This window comes from Felis catus, chromosome A1 (genome assembly GCF_018350175.1).
Source record: "Felis catus isolate Fca126 chromosome A1, F.catus_Fca126_mat1.0, whole genome shotgun sequence".
Lineage (NCBI taxonomy): Eukaryota > Metazoa > Chordata > Mammalia > Carnivora > Felidae > Felis > Felis catus.
In genome coordinates this window covers 150,685,872-150,692,764 of record NC_058368.1, presented here as the reverse complement: position 1 = coordinate 150,692,764, position 6,893 = coordinate 150,685,872, and positions in this window count along the sequence as shown.

Here is a 6,893-nt window from a genome sequence, read left to right as displayed (position 1 = left end):
TGTCATGACAGGTTAGGTGATGCTGCAGTAATAAGCTGTAACAAAATCTTAGAGTCTTACACATAAAAGTTCTTATTCAGGCAAATCTACTAAAAGTCCCGGAACTTCTCCAGGGCAGCCCTTCATGTGGTGGCTCAACACTCAAGACCCACTTTGTTTTTTTGGTATCTCCATCTCATCATGCTGCTTCAGGATTCTTTGTTCCAGGAAGGACAGCATGGTGAATAGTGCACTAGAAGTGACACAATGCCTCTAGCCATTGTCTATCTTTAGACCTTGTAACAGGACCCCATCTAATTTGGAGAACTAAGAAATGCATATAACCATTTACACATCCAGGAAAAGGAAGAGAATTGAAAATATTGGTAAACATTGGTAATGTCAGTCACAAGGACAGTCTTAGACACTAAGAGAGGCTAATATTTTAGTGTCCATAAGGGTCATCTTATAAGACATTTCACTCTTTTTTTTTTTTTAATTTTTTTTTTCAATGTTTATTTATTTTTTTGGGACAGAGAGAGACAGAGCATGAACGGGGGTGGGGCAGAGAGAGAGGGAGACACAGAATTGGAAACAGGCTCCAGGCTCTGAGCCATCAGCCCAGAGCCCGACGCGGGGCTCGAACTCACGGACCGCGAGATCGTGACCTGGCCGAAGCCGGACGCTTAACCGACAGCGCCACCCAGGCGCCCCTAAGACATTTCACTCTTGAAACAAATTCTCAGTATAGATCTTATGCTAGCACTGGAATTAATTTTAAGCTCTTGTGTTTATCATGAAATTTGAACAATAGTAAGTTTAGTTAACTCTAAACAAAGACAATCAACAGCTAAAGTAGAACCTGACAAGATATGGATAGTCTCTTCAGTCATAAGATAAATAGTAAAAAACAGATCACAATTGAGTGAGCTGTGAAAATTTATGTAAAAATCTCTTCCAGAGGCTTCCTTGAAAATGTGATGTAAAATTTAAAAACAAGAACAAAATATAAATAAAAATGCGATGTGCCTGAATTTATTTCACATTTGACCATTTACACTTCTAAAGAAAAGGAGTAAAATTACCATCAAGTAAGTATACCTCACACCCTTCTTTCTATGCCATTCTTCAACAAGAAAAAATGTTTCATATGAGAAACATTTCACATTATTGATTACAAGACAGTTCAGAGCTAAACATAAAAAAGTCAATGAAAACAAAAATTGAATATAGATACAAATTTCCTTGCTTTCCAGAAACTCGAAGAAAAACATAAATTTCTGTGTGTTTGTCTAGTTCTATAAAATTTACCACATATCAGAGATTAATGTAGTGTTCATCACAATTAGGATATAAAACTATTCCATTACTCCAAAGTAACTCCCTCCTGCTACCCCTTTATAGTCATACCTTCCCTCTAACTCTAACCATTGGCCCAACTGATGTGTTCTCCATCACTCTAATTTTGCTATTTTGAGGCTCTTGTAGAAATGGAATTGTATCATATGTAACCTTTTGATACTGGCTTTTTTTCAGCCAGTATAATGGCCTTGAGACCCATATAAGTTTTTGTGTGTATGGTAATAGTTTGTTCCTTTTTTATTGCTGAGTAGTATTCCATGATATGGATGTACCACAGTTTACTCATTCACCCATTGGGTGGTCTCCAGTTGGCTGTCATAAAGATTTAATGAAAATCTATACACAGTGGCACCTAGGTGGCTCATTCAGACCTCCAACTCTTGATCTCAGCTCAGGTCATGGTCTCACAGTTCATGATATCGAGCCCCAGGTGGGGCTCTATGCTAACAGCATGGGGCCTGCTTAGGATTCTCTCCCTCTCTCTCTGCCCCTCTCCAACTTGCATTCTCTTCCTCTCTCTCAAAATAAATAAATAAACTGTAAAAAAATCTGGACACAGATTTTTGTACGAATTTAAATGTTCATTTCTCTAGAGGAAATATCCAGTAGTTGGATTGCTGGGTATTATGGTAAGTTTATGTTTAACTTCAGAAAAAACTGCCAAACTGTTTTCTAGAGTAGCTATATCATTTAACATTCACACCAACAAAGAATGAGAGATACAGTTGCTCCATATCTTGGCAGTACTTGGTATCATAAATATTTTTAATGTTAGTTAGCCATTCTAACAAGTGTGTAGTGGTATGTCATTGTGGGGTTAATTTGCATTTTCCTTACGGCCAATGATGTTGGAGTGTAATGCTTTACACTTACATAGTGTTTTGCATTTTTACAAATATTCAATTAATTCTCACAAGTATAGCTATGTATTTCAAGTGATAAAAGGCTGATATTATGTAAATCTGGAAAAGACAGACAAATGTAATTACACCAATACAGAATCAAAACAATTTAAAACTCAAAAGGAACTGGAGGTAATTTAGTCAAACTTCTCCATTTTACAGAGAATAGAGTCTCAGAGAGGTTAAATGATTTCTCACACGGCAGGAATCATACAAAAACCACACTTCTGTTGCTCGAATCTCTTCTATAATGTCCAGTCAAGTAGGTGACAATTTATGCTTGAATCCTTCAAGTGACTGGGAATTCACTCTTTTTTTTTTTTTTTTTACCCAGTTCTGTTACGAAGTGTTTCTTGACATTGGGCTGAAATGGCCTATAAACAAGTGAACAAGTCTGTAAGTGTTTTGACATTGAGCTAAAATGGCTTACTACAGCTCCTGCCAATGGATCTGGTTTCATCCTCTGAGACTTTCCTGAGGAAATGTGGTCCCTTTCCACATGACAGTACTTCACATATTTGAAGACAGCCATCATGCTCTCTAGGCTAAACATTTACATTTTCCTCTAACCACGTCTTAGATGAGCTCCTTTATCATTCTTCTCGCTTGTATTAAAACGGGTTCTAGATTTCTTACAGGGCAAAATACTGTACAAAATATTTCTAGTAACACAGCCAGAGTGTATGCATTTTCCAATTATACATATTCACTGTAAGAGATAATGAAATTTCCTTGCCTTTCAGTTAGTGTGACTATTTTAAAAATTTAAGCTGAATACTTTATTTTTAAAATTGCATTTTTTGGGGATGTGTTATATGCACATGGCACAAATTCAAAACATCCAAGATGGTTTACAGTGAGAAGTCATGATCGTTAGCCTTCTAGTTATATTAGCCTTCTAATATAATAAAAAATAATATAATATAATAAATATATTGCACACATCCTATTTTTAAGACACATAATACTGATTATGATTATGACATCCCATCATATAGGCTGTACATATCTTTTAAATCATTTAATCTTAAATTTTTTGCTGATATAAATAATCTGTTATGGACTTCCTTATGTGTACTTTATGGATATATTTTAGATTATTTCTTAAAGCAGTTTCCTAGAAAAAAATAGCTACATAGTATAGTGTGACTTATATATAATAACTTTCCAGGGGTACCTGGGTGGCTCAGTCGGTTGGGCATCCAACTTCAGCTCAGGTCATGATCTCACAGTTCATAGGTTGGAGCCCTGTATCGGGTTCTGTGCTGACAGCTCAGAGCCTGGAGCCTGCTTCGGATTCTGTGTCTCATTCTCTCTCTGCCCCTCCCCCACTTGTGCTCTGTCTTTCTCTGTCTCTCAAAAATAAATAAATGTAAAAAAAAATTAATTAAAAAAATAACTTTCAAAAAAATTACCATTTCATGTTTATTCCAATGGTATTCCATTTCACCACATCTCTGCATACATGGAATACTATTATTTATGGATTTTCTTTAAATTTGTTGTCTTGATTTGCTTGTAATTGAGAATGAATGCATTTTTAAAATATGTTTTTATATCTTTATTGGCGATTTGTATTCCCCCCTTAGGGTGTTTAAGACCTTGTTAAGTTTTAGAAAATCAATTTGTGCGAGCTAGAATATCAGCCCATGATCATATTCTTGAAAACTATTTTCTTTCCAGTTTATTAAACTCCTAAAGGTGTTTTACACACACACTAGAGTCTGTCCATCCCGCTACTATATGTAGTTAATTTTTAAAGAATTTTTACCAAATATGAGGCTTTACAATGAACACTTATGTTGTAATACAGTTTATCTCTTTATAAGTCTGTTTCAGTCAACAGATTTTAAACTGCTGCAATCCAAGGGCAATACTTTAATCATCTTTCGAAAGCCTAATATAGAGTTTTGTACAAAGTAAATGTTCCATAAATTTGTGACATCTAAATGAGGGAATAAACTTAAAAATCCCTACTAGTTTGTTAGATTCTGCATGCATGGTTACAGACTTCCCAAATTTTATAAATTCTAATCATGACTATCTAGAATTTAGCCCAGAGTCAACATTAAGCTGTTCAAAGGCTTGCAAAATATTCTACCCTTTCCAACTTTAAACTGGGTAAAAACTTGATAAATATGTGTTCTGTATCCTCTCTCAAGTCAATGAAATGCAGTGTTGACCCAGATAGGGTCTGCGATTCTATACTAAAAAACCTCTGGAGATGCTGACTGCCATCTAGAATTCAGTACCCTTCGGATGTTAAGTCATTCCCTGAAGGTACTATCATGTAGCTCCTCCCAACCCCCTACCCCTGGCCCCAGTTACTCATAAGTATAGACAAAAAATGTCAGTAATGCCTGTTGGGCACAGATAAATATTGTCTACTGTATATTTTATTGGTGTACTAGTCTAGTAACCCTCGGAAAAAAATACAATTAGACAAATGAATTCTGATTTGTAAACCCACACTATATTTGGTTGATTACTGCTTTCTTTTATAGATATTTACAGAGCATTTTTGTAGCAAAACATTTTAGATTCTTCCCTAGGTCAGTGTGGTCCTGGCAGATAATTAGAGATGTGAGGGACTCTGAGTTGAATGAATAAAGTCCGGGTCAAGACAAGATTGAAGGAAATGTTTCCAAGTGATTGGATCTCCATTATTTATCACTGGAACCTCTTTACTTGTCCATAATCCTTTCTATTTATGAAAGTTTGTGACTTCCAGGTAATATCGAAAAAATACTTTTTCCTAGGGAAGTTTAGACAGGATTGAGTAAAATATTGGCATAAGGACAGCTATTACTACAGCGATTACTACTGCAAGAGGTGGGGTAGTAAAAAAAAACATTTGTCAATCAAACAGAAGCTCTCTCAGATGACATGAAATACTCTTTGGGGAAACGCTGAATATTGGCTTGGCTTCCTGGTTCTGGCAATGCATGGGGTAACCCTGTCAGGTCTCTGAATTTCTGACAATCTCTGTCCAAGCAGAGACTGTATGGTCAGTATTTTGCTAACTCCAGTGTGGTTCACATATTACCTCCAGAGAGTCCCTCAGACTTTCTCCACCCTCCACTATCCATTTCACAACCACCTCCCCAGCCCCACCCATTCCTTCCACCCCAGCAAAACCTAATCTACTAGGGACATTACTAGATTCTCTTTAAACTCTGTGCAGTAGCTTTGTAGGGCTGCCATAACAAACTGCCACAGACCGGTGACTTAAAACAACCGAAATTTATTATTTTATAGTTCCGAGGCCAGAAGTCTGAAGTCAAGATGTTAGCAGGGCTGTACTTCTACTGAAGGTCTAGGATAAAACCTGGTTTTTGCTTCTAGCTTCTGCTGGCTGTCACCATTCCTTCACTTGTGGCCACACTACTCCAACCTTAGCCTCCGTGGTCACATGGCCACCTCTTCTCTGTGTCTTCTCCTCTGTCTGTCACATAAGGATACTTGTCATTGAACTTATGGCCGGGCAGATAATCCAGGGTGATTTACCTCCTCATCTCAAGATCTTTAACTTAGTTATGTCTGCAAAAGTCCCTTTTCCCAAAGAAGGTAACATTCACAGCTTCCACAGATGTACAACGTGGACATCTTTTTGGGTGCCATCATTCAACCTACTATATCTTGCTTAAGGATACATTTTTTTCCCCTTTGTCTTTCAAGCTGTACCTCTTGAAGCTTTGAAGAAATTCAAGAGGCCTGTTCTTTTTTTTTTTTTTTTTTTTTTTATCACCTTAGCTTTTAAGACTTATGTCTTCACTTTAAGCACTTCTTTGGAAAATTCAATCTATTCCTTTGTTTCAGTTGCTTTCTTTTGGGATTCCCCCTTCCCTGGGCACTAATGGGAGGGAGTATCACCAAGTCAAAAAGCAAATCATTCCAGGTTTTAGATTTCTACTTCTCACCCTGAAGGCAGATATTTGTCCTTGTTTCGAATAGGTGAATAATATTAATAAGTTGCTATTTATTGTCACTGCTCTAAGCCTAGCTTAGTTGTGTTTTGAATGTGTTACTTCCATTATTCAGAATAATGCTATGAAAAAGATATGGTTTTCTCCATTTTACAGAAAATGGAGGGGAAAAGGGGGAAAAGGAGACCCAGGGTCACATAACTACAAAGTGTTGAAACAGAGAATTAAACTCAGATTTGTCTGACCCCACAAACACACATAATTCTTTCTACTATGTCCACCTACTTCTCATGTTTCCTTTGTAGAGAATGAAGCAAAATATTATTAGGGAGTTCTGTTTTCTGTCAGCTGTAACCTTACACCAGAAGCTGCAAGTGGGCTTTTCCCTTCCTTGATCATCTTTTGGCTCTGAATAGAATTTTAAAAAGCCCATTCTTTGTCCTTTCTTAGCATTTTTTTGCAAGTCTCACCTCATTTGGGGGCTTCAGTTTCCTTGACACTATTCTTTTGGGCCCATGTTACCTTCTTATAATTATCCTTGGTATGTGGTTGCTTTCTCCCAAGGTTTCTGTCACTTCCAATTAGCCAGGCAATTCCTCCTTGTTGGTCAGAATTAGGTTCCCCAGTTGCTCTGCTGGGACATCAAATCATGAGAAAGGCAAATCAAAAACTTGTCAGATGTTTTGCTTTTAGCTCAATGAAACTTTTAAAAGGTATCCAGTTA